The following is a 25,701-nucleotide window of genomic DNA, read 5'->3' on the forward strand; positions in this document are numbered from 1 at the left end:
AAAAAAAACCACAGATACCCATGCAGGGAATTGTTCAGGAACTTATAACTTACAAAATCTGGACGAGAGCTTGAGGACCCGGTCAAAGAGACGCTTGGTTCCAGAAGATGATCCAAGAATTCCAAGAGATAGAGTAGAATTCTATACAGTGGAGGAGGAGGAGTCAAGGTGCAGGAAAACAGGAAGGCAACCTACACCATTGTTACCGGAGCATTTACAGTGCTCGGTACTGAGCATTCCAGCTGCATTAATAGGGTGAATCGTGGAGTAGGTGAAAGAGGAAGCAGTAAGTAGTTCCACCATCAAAGGTTGGGATTTGAGAATAGTACAGACTGTTCAATTGGTCATGGTGGCTTGGCAGGAGCCAAACATGTCTTCCTGTTACTTTCTGGAGAGTTTGAATTGGAGTAATCTTGTGAAATGAGAGTTTTAGCAAGGGCTTAAAGGGGAATTCAGAGAAAGTGTTGGAAACTGGATTAGAGGTAAGGAAATAGCTATTGTGGTGTTGATCACTCTTGGAGGTGGAAGAATCTACAGAGAGTGTCAAAAGTGGTTTCCAGAGAGCGACATACGCGTGCTAGTACAGTCACTGGAGTTCTGCACCCTGTACTGTGCCGTGGGCAGGGAGACTCCGGTAATACACCGACCATGGGGGAGTGAGACCTTTAGGGGTAGATGGTAAGTTGTGTAGGCTTTCTCGGTAATGGCCTGAGTCTTAGACACATGAGTGTTGCTCATTCAAGGAAAAGGATGCGTGACAGACACTCTTTCCAAGAAAACCACTATAGAGCCTATTCTTTAGGCCTCTGTTTTAGAAGTATTTTGCACCATGTTGGTAACTGGCTGAATTCATATTAAAAACAATTTTGTATTTACGTAGTTACTCATTTAATTAAAAGTAAATGGTGCATAGTCAATAGATCAGTAGTCAGTAAATCAGTACCCTGCTCATGCTCTGCCAATACTTACTATGTATTACCAGTTCAGATCCTCCCTCTAAGAACATATCCGGACGCTGTTACCTGAGGTGTGCCTGTGGCCCAACAGATCTTGACCATAGGACGTAGGTCTCTGCCAAATAGGTGATTACGTAGCATGTACTCTGGACTGTGATACATTTGTTGTTAGCCTCCTATAGTTTTAATTTCCAGTGTTCTCCTTCCACTGTTTTCACAAGTGCGCCGTAGAGCTTTGATTGTATCATTACTTAGGACCACGCGTGCCTGCACTTAAATCACTACCATCCATCCACGCACCCCCTAACTCAGCTTTGCTCAGAAGCTCCTCCGCCTACTCAGCTCAGTCCACCCATCAACGCATCAACACCCTCATCCACCTGTTCATCTCAGAACTGGTCACTCAACTAGTGACCGTTTAGACTACGCTTATACTGGCTCACTTGTGATGTTGATATACTGACTCATTTAACACACTTGCCTTGTGACACAACCACAAGTTGAATAATCCACTGACTCACCCAAGAACTCGCTCATCCAGTGGTCTATTTTCTCACCCATTGAATCCAAACAAAAGCAGCACCTTTATGAGAAGCAGCAGAGATGCTGAGGTTCTGTGTGTGTGTACTAACCCCTTGTGAATTCAAATAATTTGTAGGAAGCTGGCTCTTTATACAAAAAGAGGTATGTTGTGTAGAGAATCCAGGCATCCCTTATGAGTGGACAAGTGCTTTGACAATCCCAAGGTGCTCTTTTTGTGGTAGTGGGGTCGAGCAGCCTTAGGCTAATCAAGGAGGAGTGTTAGACATGTGTTGTATACACACAGATAATAAAGGACACTCACACTCACTTAATAAGGAGATCCACACCATTACAGAAAAATAACACGAATCGTCATATAATTTTGGACACCAAGAACTTTGTTATTGGGTAAGTACTTTTTTTAAGATTAGCAGTTTTGAAGAAATCGGGTAGTTACACTTGTATTGTCTCTAATGGGGTAATGTTTTCCTATGGTGTAAAAGCACATATACTGCATACAGGTGCTTAGCAGTTACTTACAGGACCAATCTTCTGGACTTAAGGTGAGTACGAGGCGAGGATCGAGGGAGCACCAACAGGTCACCTCAGGCGGCATTGGTGTGGCCAGGTGCAGTTGTGCTTTACAGCGTCAGGTGTCCCGTTGGTTTCAATGGGGGGTGGTCCTGGGAAAAAGAGGCTGCAGGCTGGAACTGGGGGGGCCAGTCTGGTTGAACCCACAGGGAGACTCGGTCCTCGAGATGCTCGGGCACGCAGGGACACCATCAGTCGGCTTCTTCTCAGGCTAGAAGGCAATGGTGTCTTTAGGCATCAGGTCTGTGCTGCAAGAGAAACTTGCGGTTGATGGGGTCTGCACAAAGAGGCTGCAGGCGGCGACTGGAAGTCCAGTCTAGGCAAACCCAAGGTGGGGTTAGTCTGGTGGATCTCAGGACCTTGTTGGTACTGTTGACCCACTTCGACTCGGGCTGGATGGCACAGGTGCAGTGGTGCTTTCCGGTGTCTGGTTTTTGCTGTCCGAAGTCCTCCCAATGTTCTTCTTGAGTGCTTGCAGGGCACAGGGAAGTAGCTCTGCTACTCCACGGGAGATGCTGGTTGCTTCCTGAAGTGCTAGCAGTCCTCCTAGGCTTTTGGAGGCAGAGCAGCTGCATGACGAATCGTCTTTGATGCAATTTTCGGGAACAGCAGGCAGGTCAGCGGGGCTAACGCCAAGTCACTTGCTGCTCCTCTATCCTTCGTCTGTGCAGCTCTTTGTGTCCTTCTTCTTAGGTCATCAGGGTCTGCTCTCCTGGTGTCAGGGGCTCCCCTAAATACTATATTTAGTGGCGATGAGGGAGTAAAGGGTGGTAGCCAATGAGCTACTTACCCTTGGGGTCACTACACCCCATATGACTACTTCCTTTGGGAAGTGGGCATAACTCTGTCCCAGGGTTCCTTAGTGGCTCATTAGGTAGCTCACCTTTGGGGCGTAACTGTCCTGGTGGTACACCACGCCTTACTGCATAACTAATTTCCCGCCTGTTGTGGTTCAAAATGGGCCCAGGGTAGGCAGTTGGCATTTTCCCTGTCTGGGGAAGCCATGGTCTCATGACAAAGTTGGCAGAGGCCTTTAAAGCCTCCTACTTTGATATACTGATTACTGAGCCATCCTATTTGGAGAAGGTGACAACACCTCCGGCCAGAGCAGTCATTGTTTCTGGCCTCAGAGAGCACGGGCTCTCACCTACAGGGGTCAGAAACCTGTCTGTGGTGGCCGGCTGGTCAACACCAGTCAGCCAGCACACTAAAGGTGTGTAGATTTTCAGGGGGCACCTCTAAGGTACCTTCTGGATGCATATATTAATACCTCCACCACTAGAATCCGTGTGGGTTTATTAATACATGGTGTTTGATACCAAACACCATAGATTTCAGTGAAGCCATCATCTAGCTCGGGAACTCACTTTTACCAGCGTCCAGCACATGTACTTAAAGTGTCTTCCTTGTTCACTAGTGAGAGCTAAGAATTTACTTAACCCAGATCAGTTGACTGGGGGTGAGTGTTTGTATTGTCAACGCTCCGTCCATCACCACCTTTGGTTTTTCTTTGTTCGCCCTAAGTTGGCAGGGTATGCTCAGACGTGAGTCCCTTGATCCCTTTGCCACTGGAGTCAAGCAAGCCCGGCTGAAGACGGCTGTAATGCCAGAAACCGGTCCTGGGAAGCTTGATTCCGGTCCAGGGAAGACATGGCTTGGCAGTTCGGGCTGGACTGTTCCCATGAGGCACAGGGTCAGACTGATTTGCATATGGCCATGTCTGAACTGGGGTGGCGGAGTGAGCTAAAGAACGGAGATGAATAAACCCAGATAATTTGACTGCGGGTGAGTGTTTGTATTGTCAACGGTCCGTCCATCACCACCTTTGGTTTTTCCTTGTTCGCCCTAAGTTGGCAGGGTATGCTCAGACGTGAGTCCCTTGCTCCCTTTGCCACTGGAGTCAAGCAAGCCCGGCTGAAGACGGCTGTAATGCCAGAAACCGGTCCTGGGAAGCTTGATTCCGGTCCAGGGAAGACATGGCTTGGCAGTTCGGGCTGGACTGTTCCCATGAGGCACAGGGTCAGACTGATTTGCATATGGCCATGTCTGAACTGGGGTGGCGGAGTGAGCTAAAGAACGGTGATGAATAAACCCAGATCATTTGACTGGGGGTGAGTGTTTGTATTGTCAACGCTCCGTCCATCACCACCTTTGGTTTTTCCTTGTTCGCCCTAAGTTGGCAGGGTATGCTCAGACGTGAGTCCCTTGCTCACTTTGCCACTGGAGTCAAGCAAGCCCGGCTGAAGACGGCTGTAATGCCAGAAACCGGTCCTGGGAAGCTTGATTCCGGTCCAGGGAAGACATGGCTTGGCAGTTCGGGCTGGACTGTTCCCATGAGGCACAGGGTCAGACTGATTTTCATATGGCCATGTCTGAACTGGGGTGGCGGAGTGAGCTAAAGAACGGTGATGGATTAAACCCAGATCAGTTGACTGGGGGTGAGTGTTTGTATTGTCAACGCTCCGTCCATCACCACCTTTGGTTTTTAAGAATTTACTTAGACATCACAGGGGCATATTTGCTCATGTGGCGATGCCCACACAAGTAGTCGAGTGCACTCTGCCTTAGGGCTGTAAGGCCTGATGTACGGGTGACTAACCTATACTGCATGCAGTATCTGCAGGCATGGCACACAGGGGGTGTGCCATGTTGTGTCTTCACTTTTCCTTGCACCATGGCAAACAGCCTGCAATGGCAGTCTGCATGTTGGTGCTGAGGGGTCTCTTAGGGTGGCACAGAACATGCTGCAGCCCTTAGCGACTCCCTGTAGCTTCCCTGCCCTAGGTACCCAGAGTATCATTTACTAGGGACTTACAGGGGTGCCAAAGGCATTGCCAATTAGGGGAACACTTGTACAGTTTAGGGAAAGAGACCTGGCACTGGGGACCTGGATAGCAGGAACTCAGTGCACTCCTGTCAAAATTGCATCATATTCCAGGCAAAAAGTGGGGGTGACATGTCAAAAAGGGGCACTTTCCTACACAATTCACCCAAGCACAACGAAGGTTCTGTGTGTTTAGCTTCTGCATCCAGTTGTCTTGTAATTCCCTTTTATTGCACTAAAAGTCTAGTTTGGTAAAACAAAAACAGTTTAATCTGGTTACTGTCGCCTTTTACTCTCCTGAAAAGTAATGCAAATAACTCCCTTGGTGGCCTTGCCACAGATCGACAGATTATGGGGAATACTAAAGATGTTGGGTGAATGGAATGGTCGTTTCTGACATGTCTGACTTCCCAGGACGTACATTACCGTCTGGAGAGTTCTGGACGATATCTGGGCTTCATACAAAGTGGCTTGGCCATGTGGTTTGCCCAGCAAGGTAGCTCAGTGAGTTAATGACTTGTCATGACTTCTGCTGTGAAATTCTGCCAACATCTTGCTTTTGAAATCCAGGCAAGATCGGTCTGTTATTTACTGAGGTTTCAGATGGCAAAACTGCGATGTGAAGTGTTGTATTAAAAATGTAATTTATTTTTATGTATGGAGTCTCACAGTGCTGCCGGGGAGTTGTGTGGAGGCTTCAAGAGAGCATGACGTGGTCCTAGGGTTGTAAATGGTGATCGCATGTTGTGAGAAGTTGGCCTGATGTATGATGTCCACAATTCTGTGGGCACCTTGTATCAGTCCAAACAATCCCTTATGGTGGTGGTTGTAAGTCAACCTTATAGACAAGCTATCCTAGAGGTAGCATGGACTAAGCAGCCTTCAGGCTAAACTCAAGAGGGCATGTGAAGCCAGCTGTTGTACCATATGCAATCCTGTAATACCAAATGAAAGGACACCACACAAGTTATATATTATAAAAATATATGTATTTATTACTAGAATAATCCTCTGTACTCTTTATGAGTTTAGAGGCACAAGCGTTTAAACAAAAGCACAGTTTAACATACAAAAGTTGCACAGTTTTAGATAAGGCCGGTGGCCACTCAAACCATATACTAAATAAGTGGTATAAGTATCACTTTACGAACAATGGTAAGGCCTAGGGCCTTGGGAATCGCTTGGACTACACTGGACTAACAGCAGTTAGGACGGGAGTAGCCCAAGGGAATCTGGTGCAGCGCTAAAAGCACACGCGTGCACCAATGCAAAGTCAATGGTGCGTAAAAGTTACAAAGTTACTGTTTTAGAAGTCTTCCGACTGGACTAGAACTTAGCCACTTAAAACTAGGACACTAGAGGTGTAAACCACTACAGGAGCACCGGCGTTCAATCGTTACCTCACCCACAGGAAGCGGGTGCATAGGTGCCAAAGTGTGTCGGGTTTCGTCATGGAGTTCTATGGAGCCTGGAGATGAAGATGCTGCAGGCAGCCAGGAGAGAAGAGTCCGGTTGGATCCAAGGGTGGATCGAAGATGTAGAGTACCTGAAAGCAGAGGGGACAGAGTCTGGGTCACTAGCCAGTGACCAGGATGGCACCAGGAAGGAACCAGGCGATGTCGGGCGCAATCAGGTGGTTGACGGGAAGCTTGTCTCCGCTGCCACGTGGACTCTGGGGCATTGAGGATGACCAGGAGGGAATCACGAGCTGTCCCACGAAGGCTCTTGCTGTCGGCGGTGTCGGTTTCCGGATCGGAGTCAACAGGCCTTGGCAAAGGCAACCCACGCAGGAGTGGAAGATTGCTTCTTTCTCGGACCGGCAAGGTCAGAGGGGTTGCTCCTTTTCAGGGGAGCGAGGGCAGTCTGGAGCAACCAGACTAGCAGAGCAAATTCAAAGGTTCGTCGGTACTGGGGCCACTAGCCAACGGGCAAGCGACCGGACCAACGCATCGAGCAGGAAAATGCAAAAGGGCCCCACGCAGCACTCGGTGAGTGTGGAGGGGAGATCTTCGGTGCACAAGCTGCTCGGGGCTGGGGCTTCTCAAACCCCACTGCACAGCTTCGAGGGTGCCTCGGGAGCTGCACGGTCAGCACTTCGCAGTCTTTTCAAGATGGCCGGCCCCACGCTTCAGGTCGCCTCCACGGGTCTCAGATTCGCTGGGACTGTGGATCGGGCTGTTGTAAGGCAGGAAGGCTGGGTCTTGTCGATCTCTGCCGCTCGAGTTCCGGCGGGAACTGCAACAAAGCAAACCGTTGGGCGCTGGATGGTGCCTGCTTGCACAGGGTGGTCACTCCTTGACCAAAGTTAGCAATAACCGCGAGGATTATAATGCACTTAAGAGTATATGGTATGGCAGTATCCTAGAACAGCTATAAGGAAATAGTTCTGAAAGCTGCAGACAGGCTCAGCTCATGCTAGAGCACCATCTCACATAAAACCAAGCACTCTGCTTCCAGGATTGTTAAGGCCTGCCATAGGAGTGACTTATAGGTATATATGTGTCCAGATATAGGTTTAGATACAGGTATACTATATCTAAGCAAGGGGTGATTACACGGCCTTGCCCCAGCTGAGTGATCAGCCAGTTGTGTCAGTTTGGATGGCCAGCCAGGGGTGGCAAAAGATATGCTGCAGCCCCTGGTGGCCTTGGATGCACCTATGCCCTGGGCACCTATAGTACACTGTACAGGGGCTGATAAGGTGTCCAGTACAAAATTTGTGATGTACCTAAAGTACATGTATGTGAATTTAGAGAGAGAACAGCAGGCTGTGGGTCTGATTAGCAGGCCCACAGCCACATTATGTCGAAAACCAGTGAAGCAAAAAGCAAAAATTGGGGTGACCATAGGAAAGCAGACCCTACTCTCCTACACATGTTGTGTGCCATGTCAGAGGGCATCGTCTACCAGACAGTGTCTTCTGCAGAAGGTATCTGATCTCCCAGGGTTACCCAGCGGCATGGTGACACCCTTCGCTGTGTAATGTTCCAGGGTAATTGGCCCAAGCCAGCTTTTCATGCTTGTTGACCCATGGCCTGTAACTTAAGGCGTGTTGCAGTGGCCTGCAGGCTGTAGAGCTGCTCCCTCCACCATCTTATGTTATAAATTGACCAGAAGGTTAATAAGCGTGTCCGGTTCAGACCCCACGCGCCTCTGGATAGAATGCTCGGCTCGCACGTGATCTCACCGCAGGGGCACGCCGGGCTCCCCGGACATGCATGCATGACTGAGGACCGGCCTTCAGCATTCACTCGCTGGGCCTACGCCCAGGGCGCTGACCTCCAGAGGGGCGCGGGAGCTCCCGCAGCCGCCTCCCTACAAATGAGCTCCAAAGAAAGGGGTGCGCCAGATTTGGCTTCGCCCAGGGCGCTCTCAGACCTAAGGCCAGCTCTCTCCACCGCCTTCCGTGTGTCCTGATCACAGGGCAAGAAAACAAAACAAAACCCCAGCCAAGGCGGGAACGGGGTGTAAACCTGAAAGGAAAGATGTTAAGAAGGGGGGAGAGATGGTGAGCGTGGAGCAGAGATGAGGACACGCAGAGGAAGCAGAGAATGAGAAATATATATATATATTTTTTTTAAACATATTTTATTGGCATTTAATAATCAGCATTACACACACAATTCGTTTCACATTCATTGAAATTCCCAGTGACCATTCCGATTTGCCATTCCTAGCTGTTCATCAGGTCTCTTGTCCATATCTCCTCTTGCTGTGCGACTTTCTGCCATGAGAAATATATATTTGAAGAGAGTGGGAGAAAACGTAGCAAACGGTCAGAGAAGTAATAGGAAAGAGGAGGGTTGGGAAAGGGAAAACCACCTCAAATGATGCAAGCAAGGGGACGCAGAAAGGGGGAAGAAAGGGGATGAAATTAGGTCCTAAATCAGTAGATGAAGAGCGGGCAGCAATGCAAGGGAGAGAATGTATCGGAGACAGACAGAGTGAAAGACAGAGAAAGGACTGAGTGCTGAGAGAGATTGAGATGCAGGGTTTGACCCTAGAAGGATGAAGAGGCGGAGAGACGCACTGTACACAGATACAAGTGTAGTAAAATAAAATGCATGAGGGTTACGCATGCAAAGCAAGCATTGTCAAAGTCAATAGGTCTGGCCTTTGTAAGTTGGTGCAATGGTTATTAGGTCTCGCACCTGCGAACCGGATCGCAAAGCGATCCGTCGCTGCGAGACTTATTGTGATCATTCTGCCTTTCAAGGACTGAAAGGGAGAGGACAAGAGACTGGCACGCGCACGCATGAAGCAGCCTGCCGGGATCAGGTCGCGCGCGTCAACACGCGCTCCGATTCCGGCAGGCTCTTCAGTCACCATGGATCACTCTCACGCACGCGCACACATGTAGACACACTCCCGACCCCCCCTCACCAACTCACCGTGCTCTACACACAGACACATGTACACAGACACATGTACACAGACACACGCACACACATCTCCCCACTCACCGGTCTCTTTCTCCGGGTTCCGTGTCTCTCTCTCCCGCACTGGTATCTGCTGGTCTTCACCCGGGCCCCCTCGTCTCTTTCTCCGGGTTCCGTGTCTCTCTCTCCCGCACTGGTATCTGCTGGTCTTCACCCGGGCCCCCTCCTGGGACCCGGGACTTCAGCTGCCACTTCGTTTTCGCTCCGGGGCTCGCTCCTAAAAACGAAACTTTGGAATGACGCGCATGCGCAGGCAGCCCCCGCCCTCAGTTACAACCCAGTACTGAGCTGCTTTTACTTTCGTAGTCTTCCGTGTTCGCTGCGGTGGCTGCTGTTGTTTGTACTTGTTGGGACAGCGTTGGACTTTTAAATTTGCATTATATCTGAGTATCCTGCGAAGGGCTGTTAAGTTGAGTTCTGCGGCTTTTGAAACGTTTGGCAGCGTGGTTGGTAAGTTTATTTTTGGTAACTTTGGGCTTTTCTCTCTTCCGCTCACACATGGTTCATCTCCCTTCCCTTCTCTCCCACTTTCTCACACATGGCTCACATTTCTTTCCTTCGCTTCCACTGTCTCACACATTGCTCACCTCCCTTTTCTCTTTGTTCTATGGTCTCACACACCCACACTCGCAGTGTTCTTTTTTCCCCACCCTTATTAACGGCCGGTACTTATCTGGCAGAGTGGGCAAAGCAGAGGGCGGCCATCACAGGTGTTTCTTTTTTATTCCCTGTCATGTAAATTTACAAAGAGCTGACTCAGGCTCAAGGGGGTAAAAAAAGGCTGTTTGGCATTCATGAAACGGCAACTCTCCTCTACCGCCGTAAAAGCAATTACCTAGAAGCCCCCAAAACACAACATTACTAAAGTTAATCTTTAAATACAACTTCAAAGAACATTGCTTCAGAGGCAGCAAAAGTCTCTTTCCCCGACTTGTTTCCACGTCAGTGCACAAATGCCTACACGGGCACGGGGAAAGGTATAACATACCCTCCCTCCATGAAACGAATGTAATCAGAGAGAAAGGCTAACATACACTGTGAGAGAAAAGGCAGCTACCTATTCTAATAATATTATATGAACCACTGACAAGAGAAAATAAGAAATGTTATTTAGATCTCATTAGAAATTATTTCATTCACAGCATTACCTGTGTTCTATGGTACTTTACATTCTCGAATCTTCTAGTAAGTGCAACCTTCCTGGCTTTGCAAAGTGCTAATGAGGCACATTTGCTAAAGGACAATCACGTGATCAAATATCTATCTTAACTGACAAATCAGCATTTGACTGACTATTATATTTGGTTAACCGCTAGCCACTCCCAACGGATGCCCCATTAACCGAGGTTGTATTACATGCAAACTTGAGTATTTAAGTGTGCCAAAGACATTACTTTATTGTTATTTTAATTTGCTCTACACACATTAGAACAGAATATACAATACCCACACTCCGCCGGAAGATGGCTCCCTCACTGCCACTGGTTGCCATCACCGCAGAACACACAGAGAGGGAACACCTGTTCACAAACACTTTTAACTAATGCTATGTGATGTCCTTGTTGTACGTTAAGTGCTTGGTGCACACCATCCTTTACTACAATATTATGATAACAAGTTTGCGGAGGTGGTAATGTGACAAAGTGAGTATTTTTTGTGTGGCATTGTGCTATAGGTGTGATGTATTCTGTTGTTTTTTGTGCTGGAATATTGCAATGTGATGAGCTGTCCTTTGGCTATGATGCATTCTGTTTTTGTTGGCGTCTGTTACGTTTTAATTGTGCTATGCTGTTTTTGGTATGTTATGGTATCGCCATGGTACTGTACTGTGTTCAGTTGTTCACTTGAGATATGCCAACAAAAGATGCAACGTTTCCAATCAAAAGCAGCAGCACATTTGTGTGTCAATCAACCATTTACCACAGTCTAAGTTGGTACAATACTGCTCAAGCCCTTCAACCTACTGTAGCCCAGTTTATATGATATGGCCCCAACTAGTTTTACTTCCTACTCTGCACATCACCACATACCCACTTTCAAATAACTCTCTTCATTTATCTACTTCTCCCCCCTCCATTTGCCCCCCTCCAGTCGCCCCTCCTTTGCTTGCGGTCATGTTGCCCTGCAACCAACCTTCCCTTCTTTGTCCATGTTGCCCTCCCACACCCATCGTACCTCCATTGTCTGTGCTCCCCCCCCCAGACCCCCGTCCCTTTGGTGTCCATGTTGCCCCCCCCACTGCTCTCTATCCATTGTCCATGTTGCCCTTGACACGTGCCCTCCCTTCATTGTTCGTGTTGCCCTTGCCACCAGCCCTAACTCTGCTGCTCACCATAGCAAAACAAACAGGCATTGGTATAGCCAATAGGTCTCGCCTTTCGGACCTTATAAGTGTTTAGCCATGCAACAGTTGATGTTGTTGCACCAAGGATATTGTGCTGGATAACTAAACACTTATAAGGTCCCAAAGGCGAGACCTATTGGCTATGCCAATGCTTGTTTATTTAATTTTTGATTTGAAGGATATGCTGCCAAAAATTTAAAAAAATTAAAATATGCCGTCACCTAAACATAGCCAACTTATGTTTGCAGTAGAATTACATTAAAACAAACATTCACAGTGGCACTTGCATCACGAGGGATGTGTTTCAAACAAGACTTTCAGTGGTGTCAGGCATTTTATGACTATTTGTGGAGGAGAAACCAATAAATCCCCGCCTACTGCAGGCATCTATAATGTTCAACTGTAACTCAAGCACTTTGTTTATTTATTTTTTTAACCAATTTTATTACGTTTCAACACAGTGACAGATACAAAGGTATAATAGCAGGAGTATCATTACAAAACGTACTTGAAGAGTGTACGTGTACAGATCCATACATATGCGTGTACGAATGCCAGTAACCATAGGAGTCTGTGGTCCAGTTTTAACAAATATGAGTGAGAACTTGTCATGCAGTGGTATCATTACATTTAGCTTTACTCCCCACGTAGGGCACATATCCATGTATCCTGAGAGTTGTGACCACTTGGATAATGTGGCCACATCTGACGTGGAGGCAATGTATGATGTAATAGGATGATGTACATATCGGGAAATGGCGTTGTGCGCTTAAAGGGAGGGGGCATTTAAACACTTTATAACTTAAACTTTTAAAAGGCGAATAGACAAAATACATACCAGGTAAATAAAGTTAATATTCACATTAAACAAAATCAGCATACTTAGAACTGTTTTTAGGTTAATGTAAAGAATGTGCAAAGAATTTGTGCAGTTAAGTGAGCGTACATTGCCCCATGCTGAGTGCTGTGGTAGGAGGAAGCCTAAGGGGGTATTTAGCAGACCAATGAATGAAGCATGCGCCCCAAATGTATGTATATTATATATGATTTTGTTCGGAAAAACAATACTTGGGCTGGTAGTGATGCCTGTAGAGGAAGGAAAAATCCAGATTCTCCTGGAAAGGAGGTATCGCTCTGGCCTCTAGACTTTTTTGTCATAGCAGCATTCGGGCAGACTTAACAATATTATTTTGTTGTATGTGCTTCAGCATTAAGCCTCTAACATTGCACCGACACAAGATGCACCATCCCATGACTTTATTTTTTTCCACCCTGGTGGGATCAGTATTTTCATGAACTAAGAGGTGCTCGAAGTGTAGCTGTCGGCCATCCAAAGGTGAGGAACTACAAATGTCAAATGAAAGTACTTTCAGTGGCCAAATAGAGGTAGCCTCTGGCTCATCGGTGTAAATGGGGGAGTTGGCACATTTGATTATGGATTGTTTGGGGTTCCATTGCATTTTTTACATCAAGCCAGCTGTAAAATGAGCAGCCATACCAGTGGAATCCTGAGAAAAGAAAATACTTTCTTAGGCCAATAAATGAGGAGAATCCATCTGTATTTGTTGTTTTTTATGTATTGAGATAAAACCTCATTTGATTAATCAGCTTGCGCAACTTCACAGATGAGACCGGCTGCTTATAATTGTCTCTGGGTAGGATCTTGGGTGGGTATTCTATGCTTCAGTGTCTTGGAGGCCCTCGTGCACTGGTATATTTAGTAACTTACATGGATGCCTTGCGGATTTGCATCATCATTCTGCCTGCAACTTGTGCAATTTATTTTGCTTTACTTTTTAAAAATGTATTCTCGTCTTGCTAGAGTTTCTGGGAAAAGTAGGTTCGTGCCCCTACCACTCTCAACCCAACACCCAGCCAAAAATTGAGAAAGGGGTACTGGAAGAACACTTGGGTTACATTTAAATGGCCAGCTTGAGGAGATCACACCTAGGGTATAAGTCATGAGATCGTATGTAATAAATCTTAAAATTAACTTTACGTTGGTTGGACATAAAAAAGGACCTGTTGCAAGCCATTTGGGCGAATTCACCATCACCAGATTCATTTACTGGTTACTACTGATAGTCTTAGTAGCAGTGGGACTTTTTCCTACCTTTATCTGGAGTTTTCCGGTTTCCCTACTGCAACTCTAACTGCAGAGTAATTAAAAAGACTCTTGAGTTTGTACCTGTGTAGACTAGCGTTTAAAAGTTCCCGTTATTACTTTTAAGATATTCGCTATGCCTCGATGTTAAGAGCTTGCGACTATGTTTAATACTAAGTAGCTAGTTGTAGATTATTATAGTGGTTGATCCGACCGCCACTCACTATCGTGGCGATCAGGAGACTGCCTGCAATGCAGTCAGTGGTCCGACCACCCCACTCCGATGCAACTGCCAGTCTGGCGGTCACAAAGTGCTCCTTTACACGGCAACTTGTGCCGCGGCCCAGGGAAAGGGTCGCAGCACAAGCCGCCATGTAAAGTAGCACTTTGTGCACATCCATGCACCATATGGTGCATGGAGGACCATGGGGGCACTACATGTGGCCAATGATGGTAGGGGGGCCATGTTTCGGCCCCCAAAAATCTGTTTCAGGCAGCCTTTCCATGGTGGTCTTTACGACATGAAAAGGCTGTCGGAAAGGGATATTGTAATCCCGATGGCAGTTCCTGGCTTGGCACAGCCTCCATTCAGGATTCCGATTCCGACTGCCGCCCCGTCAGGATCGCAAATCCTGTTGGAGTGGAGGCGACGTTCCTTCCCCCGACAAAATAGGGTCCGACCGCCAGCATTGTAATGCGCCGCAAACGTACTGTCGGTGTGCGGCCCGACCGCCATCGTGATCAGGCCCTAAGTGACGTTTTGCCAGTTGGCGCTTTTAATTTTTGTGAATGGAACCAGGAAGGAGTGATGGCTCTTCACCTCTTAAATTTCAAAGCACCTAGGATTGGTCTGTGCTCCCAGTAGGGCCCAATCAGTTGATATTTTGGAATGGGCAACAGCACGCGTGACACAAATAAGGGAAGCAGTCAAAGGATTGTCTTAGAATGAATGTTCTCAGTGGGTAATAAACTCATTACTGTATGTTTTCTCCTTCTTGCGCCTCATTAGCATAAGCTGACCTTTGGACAGGGTGGGTACACATGCTCTCTTGTCACTTTAAGTGCCCTGTTGAACGAGCTGTGCATTTTAAGTGGTTCTACCATATGCTCTTATTTTCTAGGTTCAGCCCTAAAACAGGCCTCTCTCGTCCTGGTCTCTGTAAATCAGTGACTAGCCTGGGCTTTGCTTATCGAAAGCTCTCTGGCTACAAGCCCTCGCAGTTCCCGCCATCAGCAGGTGCCGGTGCCAGCTCCTAGGGGTATCTCGGATACAGCACACCTCACCAATCTCTGTTGCTGGAGAAAGCATTTCCATTTTGCAGATATTTTTGATTGTTTCTGTGCTGTGAACCTACATCACAGGTTCTTGACAAACAGCAGTAAAACTTTCCAAGAAACAAGGCTTTCCATAGGAAACTATACGTCATTGTATCATAAAATAACCTTAGCGTTTATTGAGCAATAGTAATATAATACTTTTTAAGATCTCTATAGAACTGCTTTTATTTTAAGAAATAAACGATCCCGCCGCCAAATTTTAGACCCTGATCTTAACTAATTAGGAAAATCTAAAATGGAGGGTTCAAGAGTTTGACTCAAGATCTGTTCAAAACTTTGTAGGGCTATGCAGTTCTGCAATCTCTGTAAATGTATTTGTGTAACCATGTGGGTTTTCTTCCTGTTCCTACAAGAGGACCCTCTTGGTGACAAAATGTTCATGACTGCACAAGAGGATGGTGTCATTACGAAGATGTCATGGCCTCAAAAGAAAGAGAGGTTAAGGCAGACAGGCATGTGACTTAGAGCAGTCTATATACTTAAGAAGCAGGTGCAATGATGGGAAAATTGAGAAACAAGATCAAGTTTGCATTCTGGAATTTAGGAATATAGCAGGCAGTGTTTCTTTGAGATGGCATGCAATCTGTGGGTGTAAACCTTTAGAAGGAAAACAAACCAAATGCGGTGAGATCCTACAACGGTTTTAAATTCTGCTCTGAATGAATGTGTCTGTAAGCAATCTTTAAGGAAGTACTTCAATTTTCTGAGAAGAGGCAGAGACTTGCCACAAAAAGCAACCACCCTACCCTATCAATCAGTGAGACATTTAAGCATATCTCAGTACCTATAATTACCATTTGACAACACAATTGAGAAAGTTAAGATCTAAATTTGTTTAAGGCCTGTGATGTAATTTCCAGCAAATATGCATTGTGCCCCATTGTATGTAATGTAGTCAATACTAGAGGTGGTTGAGCCAACAGATTAACAGGAGAGCCGAGCCAAGGGTCTGGCTCGGATCGTACAGCCTGTGACCGAGCCGAGCCCTAAAAATATGTGTTGTGTAAATCATGCAACAAACTGTGTAAAATATGATAAAGCCTCTTCAAAGTTCACAAAGTGTATTTCTTCAACATGTGGAAGCTTTGACATTAAAAAGGCACATTGTAGCACTGCACTGAGAAGTACTTATTAAAAGTGATAGTTTTGTACAACCGATAGTCTGAACTCACATATTCTAAAGTGCGGTTGTACACAATAATGAAGAAGAAACTGCTTTAGTGAATAAAATGTTTGCCTAAGATCACACCATTCAAACAGGGAAGCTGTGATTTATCCAGGTTTTCTGGTTTCACTCTGTACAAATCAAGACAGTAAATGGGTATCTATTCGTCTTTCTTTATGTTAAGGTTTTGTCTTTACCTTTTATTGCATCCTTCTGCAGTTTAAAAAATATAGTGCATACTAGATCGAAGATGTTGGAGCCATTTGTATTACACAAGAACACAGGTATTGTTTAAAGGCATGCGGAGATTAAGTGACTTGCCAAGAATCAAATGATGTTGAGCCCAGGCCGAGACTCGAACTTGGTTCCCAACTTCCATAGCCCCATGAAAGCTCAGCTCATTATGGACTCGAGGTTCCAACAGGACTCGAGCCAAGCTAGAGCCAGGCTTTCAGGTTCGAGCGTTCAGTGGCTCACTCACCTCTATTGAATACTTGCAAAACCAGCAAGCATTGGCAAAGTCAATAGGTCTTGCCCATACAAGATCTATTGGCTTTGGCAATGTGTTTTTGCCATGTTATACAACAGTGTGGCTGTTGTTCCGCATGGCTAAAAGTTAGTGGCGTGGAGTGTCTTAGAGTGAAGTGAAGTGTTGTAGAGTGAATTTTTTAGAGTAGAGTTTCGTAGACTGGATGTGTTGTAGTAGAGTGTCGAAGACTGGATGTGTTGGAGTAGAGTGTCGAAGACTGGATGTGTTGGAGTAGAGTGTCGTGGACTGGATTTGTTGGAGTAGAGTGTCGTGGACTGGATTTGTTGGAGTAGAGTGTCGTAGACTGGATTTGTTGGTGTAGAGCGTCGTAGACTGGATTTGTTGGAGTAGAGTGTTGTAGAGTGGATTAGGTGTGAGTAGAGTGTCGTTCAGTAGAGGGGAGTAGAGCTCAGTGTTTCAGTGGCAGAGAGTGTCGTAGAGTGGAGTGGGGTGGGATAAGGTGGCGTGGGTTGGAGTGGATTGAGGTAGTGAGGTGGATTGAATTAGGGTAGATTGGGATGGATTGGTTTGGGGTACAGTGGGTTTGATTGAGTGGAATGGGATGGAATGGATGGGGTGGATTGGAGTGGGGTGGATTAGGTTTGTGTGGGGTGGGGCGGATTGGAGTGCACTGGATTAGAGTCTGGTGGTTTGGAGTTAGGGTAATTAGAGTGGAGGGGTAGATTGGACTGGACTGGATTGGACTTTATTGGACTGGAGTGGGGTGGATTGGATTGGAGTGTGGTGGGCCGGGTGGATTGGATTGAGTCAGATAACTGAAATGGCATGGGGTGTATTTGAGTAGAGTGGTGTGCATTGGACTGCAGTCGAATGGGGTAGATTTGAGTGGGGTGGACTGGATGGGGGGGAATTGGAGTGGGGTGGAGTGGAGTGAATTGGTGTGAGGTAAATTGGATTGGCGTGGGGTGGGATGAGTTGGAGTAGTTTGGATTGCAGTGGGGTTGATTGGATTGGAGTGATTGGTTTGATTGGGGTGGTTGGATTGAGATAGAGTGGGATGGGGTAAACTGGATTGGGATGGAGTGGATTGGTGTGAGGTGAGGTGGATTGGATTGGGGTGAGGTGGATTGGAGTGAGCGGATTGTTTTGGATTAGAGTGGGGCATAATGGAGGCAGAGGGGCAGATTGCTTTGGATTGGAGTGGGGCAGTGTAGGAAACTGGGTATTGTTGTAGAACCCCACCACCCACCCACACACACCTTTTGCCTGGTATCTGGTGCATCTTTGAATGAGATTTTATGTGTTTCCTGCTAACCAGGTCCCCAGTACCACTGTTCTTTCCCTAAACTGGACGATTGTTCCACAGTTGACACCACTTTAAGATCCCTGAAAGTTAATAGTAAGTGGTACCCCTGGTACGTAGGGCCTTGGAACTAAAGAGGGTTCATAAGGACTGCAGCACAAATTATGCCACCCAATGGGACACCTCACAAAGCTCATGTCAACTGCCATTACAGTCTGTCTTGGTGCAGAGAAGACTGAAGACTCAACATGGCACACATCCCTGTGTCCTTTTGTTAGTGCACACATACCGCATGCATGCATCCCTGATTTGGGCACACTTTAGGTTCTAGATAGAAGACTCCACATAATTTTTGTTTGTTCTTTCAATTGATTTTCAAATGTATTTCATATCACAGGTTACATATCATAGTCTCATCTCTATGTTCAACATTTTGTTGCCGAGTTCCGATGCATTTCGGGCTATCATGCCCTTTCTCAAGGAGCTTGATTTGATCTAATCAAAATCAAATATAGCCATCACATTTCTGATATACTAATTGTCAAAACATATGTACAATACATCATGTGGATGTGACCGTTTATAAACATTAAGTTTCATGATCTACGTAGATCACCACATGAAACTTAGGGCCAGATGTAGGTGGCCAATTACCGGTCGGTAACGGCCGAATTCGGCCGTTACCGACCGGTAATTGGATTTTGAGATGTAGGGCATGCATTTACAGAATCGGTATTTTACCGATTCTGTATTTACCGATTCGGTAAAATTACCGAATCGGTAAATACAGACACGGTAAAATACCGATTCTGTAAATGCAGATGTAGCTGGCACATGTCAGAGTGCCACAGGGCTTTAAGAATCGGTATTTTACCACCCAATCCAATTGGGTGGTAAAATACCGAATCCAGGTGTGCATGCACATGTGTGCATGCACACCTGTGCCATGTGACACACAGACATGCCCTTAGGGCATGTCTGTGTGCCACATGGCGCACATGCCTATTTTTGGGGTGCCAGAGGGTGTCAAAGTGACACCCCCTGCACCCTTGCTAAAATCGGTATTTACGGATTCTGTAATTACAGAATCAGTATTGCCCATTGATTCCTATGGGCTGCAATGCCCATAGGAATCAATGGGCAATACCGAATCGGTATTTACAGAATCGGTAAATACCGAATCTTAACGATTCGGTATTTACCGAATCTGAAATACCTACATCTCCCCCCCTCTATTTTACCACCTCTTAAATACCGATTCGGTATGAATCGGTATTTAAGAGGTGGTAAATTAACATTGCATGTGAGGTCACGTGAACACAAAAGCGGGTCACGTGACCACACAAGCACGAGCATCTCTCTAATCCGCCTGCCCCCACCAGGCTCTCCCGCCCCCATCCGGCTTCCCTCCGCGCATCTGCCTGCCACACTTCTCCCCTTGCACGCATTCCCGCCCCCCCACCAGGCAGCCCTATTGCAGTCAAACCAAGAGCTCACCATCAGGCGAATTTCATGCAGCATATGTCCCTTATTCACTTCCCCGGCTAAAGGCTTCCGCTGCCCCGCCCCCCGCCGTCACTTATTCACGGCCGTAGGCCGTGCCTCCCTTCTTCCCTGGCTCTGTTCCCCCCCTCCCCAGTGCTTGTTTTGTATTGCCTGCGTAGCAGACACGGAAGGTGTGCGCCATTTGCAGCCCAGACTGACCCGAGAAAGCCAGCAGCCGGCAAGGCAGGACGGATGCGTCCCAGCCCGGACTGTCGATCTGCCACGAGCCCCTGCATGGCCCTATCCGCCCTCCACACACCCCCTTCTTTTTTGGAGCCAGCCTGCAGATGTGGAGTGAGCTCCTGGAGTCTGCAACCTTAAGGCTGCACGCTTCCGTCCTACATTTAGGCTCCCCCGCTTCACCACTTTGTGCTACGGGCTCTGCCTGTGGACACGCAGCGTCGGATACCTCTTCCCTCTTTCGCCTGCTCCAAAACATCATGTTAAAAAAATATTTTTTTTAAACCCACACCAGCAAAACACAGCAGTGGAACAGCATTCTGCTCCACAGGACCAGACACACATTCCTAGTGTGCCTGATATGTCTGCTTACCATGGCAGTTCAGGTTTGATTTGGCCTCGCCGAGAGCAGTTTAGCCGGAGCTGCATAGGCAGTATGAGAAGTGCACTGGATGAAAGCAGGGCTCTAGGGCTCTCGTGACTCAGAGGCTTGTGGCGCTCGCTGTCTAGGAAAACGCTTTTTGAGATTTTGCTAATCACGATATTCCTTTGAAATCCGCTGAAGCACGTGATGGCCGCTATTTTTAACAAATGTGCTGCTATAAAATAAATTGTGGCCTCTGGTGGTTTTTTCTTTTACTACTGTGTGATATTAGTTGTGTGCGCCATGGTTCAGGCACACAGCCGTCTCTTGCTGCATAAGTTGTGCACTGCACGGCAACCACGGCTTTAGCTGCCCTCATAGTCTCACATTTCCACCGGGATGTTAGGGCAGGCAGTTTTGCAAGAGGCATGCGGATACAGAACATTCGCTGACACCGTGTCCACAGGAGCAGTATGGGCATTCACTGGCTCTGTCTGATCTGGGGCTTAAAGAGTAAAGCGCTTTAGGGATGCTGGTGGGGGTACAGCATTACATGGCCATATGCTTTAGAACTGTCCCTGATAACGTGAAACAGGTGCAGGTTGTGGAAGCTTAACATGACATCATGGGCAGAGAACTTCGGACCCGGCCGGTAGGTACAGGAGGAGGCTACAGAGGCTCGGCGTTGCACAGAGTGCCATGGGACCATGGCGAGGCTGCAGAGACTCCGCTTTTCCCAGTTAAATGGGTAGAAAGCTTTATCTGTGCATGCAAGCTGTTAGGGGAGTAATTTGGTGCGTAATTTGTGAAATAATAAGTGCCGGGCCCAGACCTTTTTGCTCGTATGCTGCTACCAGCGATGCACAGTTGTGGTGCCGAAAATCAAAACTGCATAGTCATGATTTACCCTCATGCATATTGAATCCATCACAAGACACTCCATGCCCCTTAAACACACTCCTGCACGTTCTTTTTCGCCCCTACTTTCTCCCTTTGTCACACTTTTTCTCTCTTTCTTTTGATCCCTTTAGCAGGGTGCGTGCTGTTCCAGCGAAGAGCAGTAGAGTTACTGCCGGGCACAGTGTTACATGGGCAACAAGCAGGCGCGCAACGTGTATAAAACTAGAACCACCATAGCTTCCAAGGTTTCAGATTGCTTATGGTGACATTTTCATAATTTCAGTGTACTCTTGAGTGACAATCCAATGATTTAGTGACACTTTCTCGTGAGCAAAACCAAGCAATGAAGACAGGAAAACATATAAGCCCTCAGGAGAGTAAGTATGAGGCACACATAGGTCACAGCCAGGCTGTATTATTTTGAAAAGACTTCAGCTTTCTCAACCCTATAAAAACGCTATAAAAATAATAAGCTGAGCAGTCTGCCCTGGTCCGGCACATTGCATGCTACCTGCCCAGCTCCGCAACTGGCACCAGATTACACCAGGAAGAAGTCAATGCAATAGGTCTCGCATTTTCAAAATTTTGACCTATTGGTATTGTAAATTACAATGTCTTTTATCATTGCATGTTTGTTAAACACATATAAAACAAGCACTGGCGTTGCCAATAGGTTTCGCATTTGGAAAGTTGGAGCTATTGTTGTAAATGACATTTTATATTTATATATCGTTATTGGCATTGTCAATAACAATATATAAATATAAAATGTCATTTACAAAACCAATAGCGCCAACTTTCCAAATGCGAAACCTATTGGCAACGCCAGTGCTTGTTTCTGAAATATCTGTTATCTAATTTTCTATGGGGCAAGGGCGCCATCAAGTGGCAGGCCATGGTATTAGTCTGCCAGTATCTGCAATTTAAGTCGTACTTACTCAACCCAGGGGTTGTGGCGAGTAAAGTCAGTATTGAAAAAGCTTGTAGGCAGGGCTATAAGTGGGGGGATCTGAACCCCCCCCCCCCCAGTTTTTTGGGGGGGGGGGGGGGTGTCAAAAGGGGGCTCTATTTTCGGGCGTCAAAGGTAGGGTGACCAGAATCAGAATTTCCAAATCTTGTACTGACATGGCACTGTTTAGCTCACAGACTAAAACTTGCTGTGATACAGTTGATGAGGTTGTCGGGGTCAATCACTTCAAGATTTTCATGGACTCATTGTACGCCATGGACTCATTGTACGCCACATACAGCATGTCACCAAAAAACCAGAGATAGCTAAATCTGGCCGCCAGCGAGCTATGTGTACAGCTTCAGAAGATAGGGAAAATGCTTGATACTAGATGGGTAGCATCCAGTTACAGATCTGTGAAAGCTGTTTGGAACTGCTTCCCTGCCTTGTGCAAACATTTTGAGACTGTTTCTAAAGACCCATCCAGAGACCGGAGTAAGTATGAAGGTCTCTTGAAGAAGCTTACATCCTATTCTTTTATCAGAGATTTGAGGGTAATGTGTGATGCACTGCAAGAGCTCAAAGACTTATCACTCTCCTTACAGAGGAGAGACGTTACAATTGTTTAAGCCCACAGACTTTTGGTTAGTCAACCACGTATATTTAGAGCAATGAAGCACTCACCAGGGGAGTTTGCTTCTGCGGCTCAGAGAGCAGTTGACCAGGGCAAATTCAACAATGTTCCTCTTTTCCATGGTAGAAGTAACTCTGTTGCCCTTAATCCAAATCAGTTTGACCAAAGTCTGTCTGTAAATATCAATAAACAATGTGCCCCAGGTTCTGAGAAAGAACTTATAGCCAGCTTCAGTGTGCTAGATGCTGGCAACTTGCCTTTTGGTGATGAATGCATTCTTTATGGTGAAACAGATATCCAGAAACTGTGTTCAGAGTTTCAGCTGCCAGCAAGAGATACTATCCAAGCTTTTAGACTTTTTAAAGATTTGGGTGGAAAGAAAACCCCTGAAGCATTAAAAAAGTTAGAAGTTTGCATGGAAACCCTGCCAGCAAGTAATGCGGATTGCGAGAGAGGTTTCAGCGCAATTTAACTTTATTGCTAGTCCAACAAGGGCCTCTCTTCTAGTAGAGACCATTTCTTCATGCTGATGGGTAAAACTCAATGGTACTCCATTTGAAACATTTGACGCAAAGCTGTATGTTAAGAGTTGGCTGGCAAAAGATAGAAGGTCGGCTAAAAAAAATTGTTGGGAGAAACCAAAGCAAAATAGACACAGTGAATATCTTCAAGGGTTTTGGGAAATCCTGCAATAGATTTCTAAGTAATGTAAATCATTTTTACATGTTTTTTAAAGTGTTTGGTATTTTATGGCTTATACTTAATAAATATACCTTTTTGCCTATGTTATTATCCTTTGCTGGATGCAACTTCATGATTTTCTTAAGCACACAATGCTAGTTATCTTGATTTAGACCACGGCCCTACCCGGATAGGCCACACCCCTTTAAGAAATGTGCCATGCCCCTTTTAGAGCACCACCAGTTTTTTTCCCACTTAAAGCCCTGCCTGTAGGTTTTACTTTGGGTTCATATTAAACAGTACACGTGAGTTGAGGCGTTTTATATTTAGTTTGGTTGAAGTCATTATTCTGCGAGTTAGTCATCAATGAAAGTATCGTTCAGGAAGATGCGTTGTCAAAGAAGGAACCATATGTCATGTGAGAAAATTCAAAGAAATTTTTTATTCTTCTGGGGGTGACGAAAATCGTTTTTAAATATAGTCACATATATTTAGCGCAACCGGTCAAAAAAAGTAGAAAGCGTGTTACAGCATGGTGGGGAACGCCCACTTTTGGAGGTCGGTCTGCTCTTTGCAGCCAATGCAGAGTTGGCTCCAAATCATCATATATAAAACTGCTTTCTTACTAGCCACCCAGAAAATAGGTATCTGATATTCTATATATAAAGGAGCATTTGCTACGTGGTATGTAAGGTAAATAAGTGCTGTCTACTCTTCGTTTATCCACTCAAACCTGGTAAACTATGTGCTGTGTTCTTGGTGAATGAATATATATTTACTAACAAACCAAAGGCTACTGGCAAGTCCTACTTAAGGTCAGATTTTAGGCACCCCAACCCATAGAAATTCCGTAGTTATCCTTAAGTAACTATAAATTGTGCCCTAAAGTATTACTCGCACCCCCGCCATGAACTGTTTTCTCATCAATAATTTTACAGCAACTGTTGCAGTGATATTACCAATGATGTCATAGAAGATGTCATGAGTGATGTAATATGTGGGGTAATTAGCAGTGCTTGGTGAGGGTGCGAGTGCGAGTTGTAGTTACCTTAGGGCACAAGTTATAGTCACTTGAGATAACTCTAACTGCTAAATTTCTATGGTTTTGTGTGTGTAAAATCTGAACCTAACTATAACTGCCCTGTAACCTTTGTTTTTTGTGTGAATTTCTAAAGTTTAAAAAAAAATCTATTTCCTAACTATAACGTCCCTGTAACCTTTGGAACAACACATTTAACACAGTGGGTGTGTCAGTGGCTCTGTTTGGGTCAATGGGTGTGTGATTGGCTGTGTGGGTGTTTCAGTAGCTGTGTGAGTGACTGTATGGGTGTATTGGTGGGTATGTAAACATGTGGTTGTGTGGGTCTGTGAGTGGTTGTGTGAGTGACTGTATGGGTGCGTGGGTCTTTGAGTGAGTGTTAGCTGTATGTATGTGTGTGAGGGGGTGTTTGAGTGGTTGTGCGAGTGGGTCATTAGTGGCTGTGTGACTGGGTGTGTGGGTCTGTGAGTAGGTGTGTATGGGTCTGTTAGTGGGTTTGTGACTGGTTGTTTGAGTCTGAGAGGGTGTGTGAATGGATGTGTGAGTAGATGTAAGGTTGTATGAGTGACTATGGGTCTGCAATTGGGTGTGTAAGTGGCTGTATGTGTGTGTGAGAGGCTGTGTAGATCTGTGAGTGGGTGTTTGAGTGGTTGTGTGGATGTGAGTGGGTGTGTGAGTGGGTGTACACATTTAGGAACCCCCCTTTACTCAGCCACTGCCTGATGAATCACCAAAACTTTCCAGACAGCAGCCGAGTGACTGTCGTACTAGTTTTGAAAATGTAATAAAGATTTGTCATATATTCCAATAGAAAGTTGACATTTATCCACTGTTGATATATAGCTGGTAAAGAAAGGGACCGGTCATTGTATTAACAAAAAGTCTGCTACATCAGAGAGACGTAGCTCTGTAACTAGATTTAAAACCTTCAGAAATGTGCAGTTGATGAAAAAGATTACCACAGTATTTTTCTACAAACCATAAAGCGTGCTTGTAGCGACATGTGGAAGGTTTTGCAATTTCGAGCCTATAAAGTAAAATGTTCTCTTCGATCACAGTGAAGTGGATGCTACTTTGCGATTATAGCACTTTACAATCAATATTCTCTTGAGTGGAAGATTATTTTATTATAGTGGTGGTATGCTTTGAGTCTATTTATATTGAGCAGTATTTATAAACTCTGTACAGTACAGCACAGTAATACTATCATGCAGTACTTGTAGTGGCCAGTGCCTTGTGGCCTGTTAGATTTGCATAGTGCTACATTCCCATTAACGGATAGCCCATCCGCCTTATTATAAGTACTTTACGGTTTTAAATCAGGTTGATGACC

General features: G+C 45.9%; 1 protein-coding gene across 1 annotated transcript in view; it reads left to right on the forward strand.

Moving 5' to 3' along the window:
- The window catches only part of PRUNE1 (prune exopolyphosphatase 1), a 78,035-nt gene that overhangs the window by 30,941 nt on the left and 21,393 nt on the right, over positions 1-25,701 (forward strand). The gene's annotated exons all lie outside the window — the stretch shown is intronic.

This window comes from Lissotriton helveticus, chromosome 12, assembly GCF_964261635.1.
Source record: "Lissotriton helveticus chromosome 12, aLisHel1.1, whole genome shotgun sequence".
In the NCBI taxonomy this organism is placed as follows: Eukaryota; Metazoa; Chordata; class Amphibia; order Caudata; family Salamandridae; genus Lissotriton; species Lissotriton helveticus.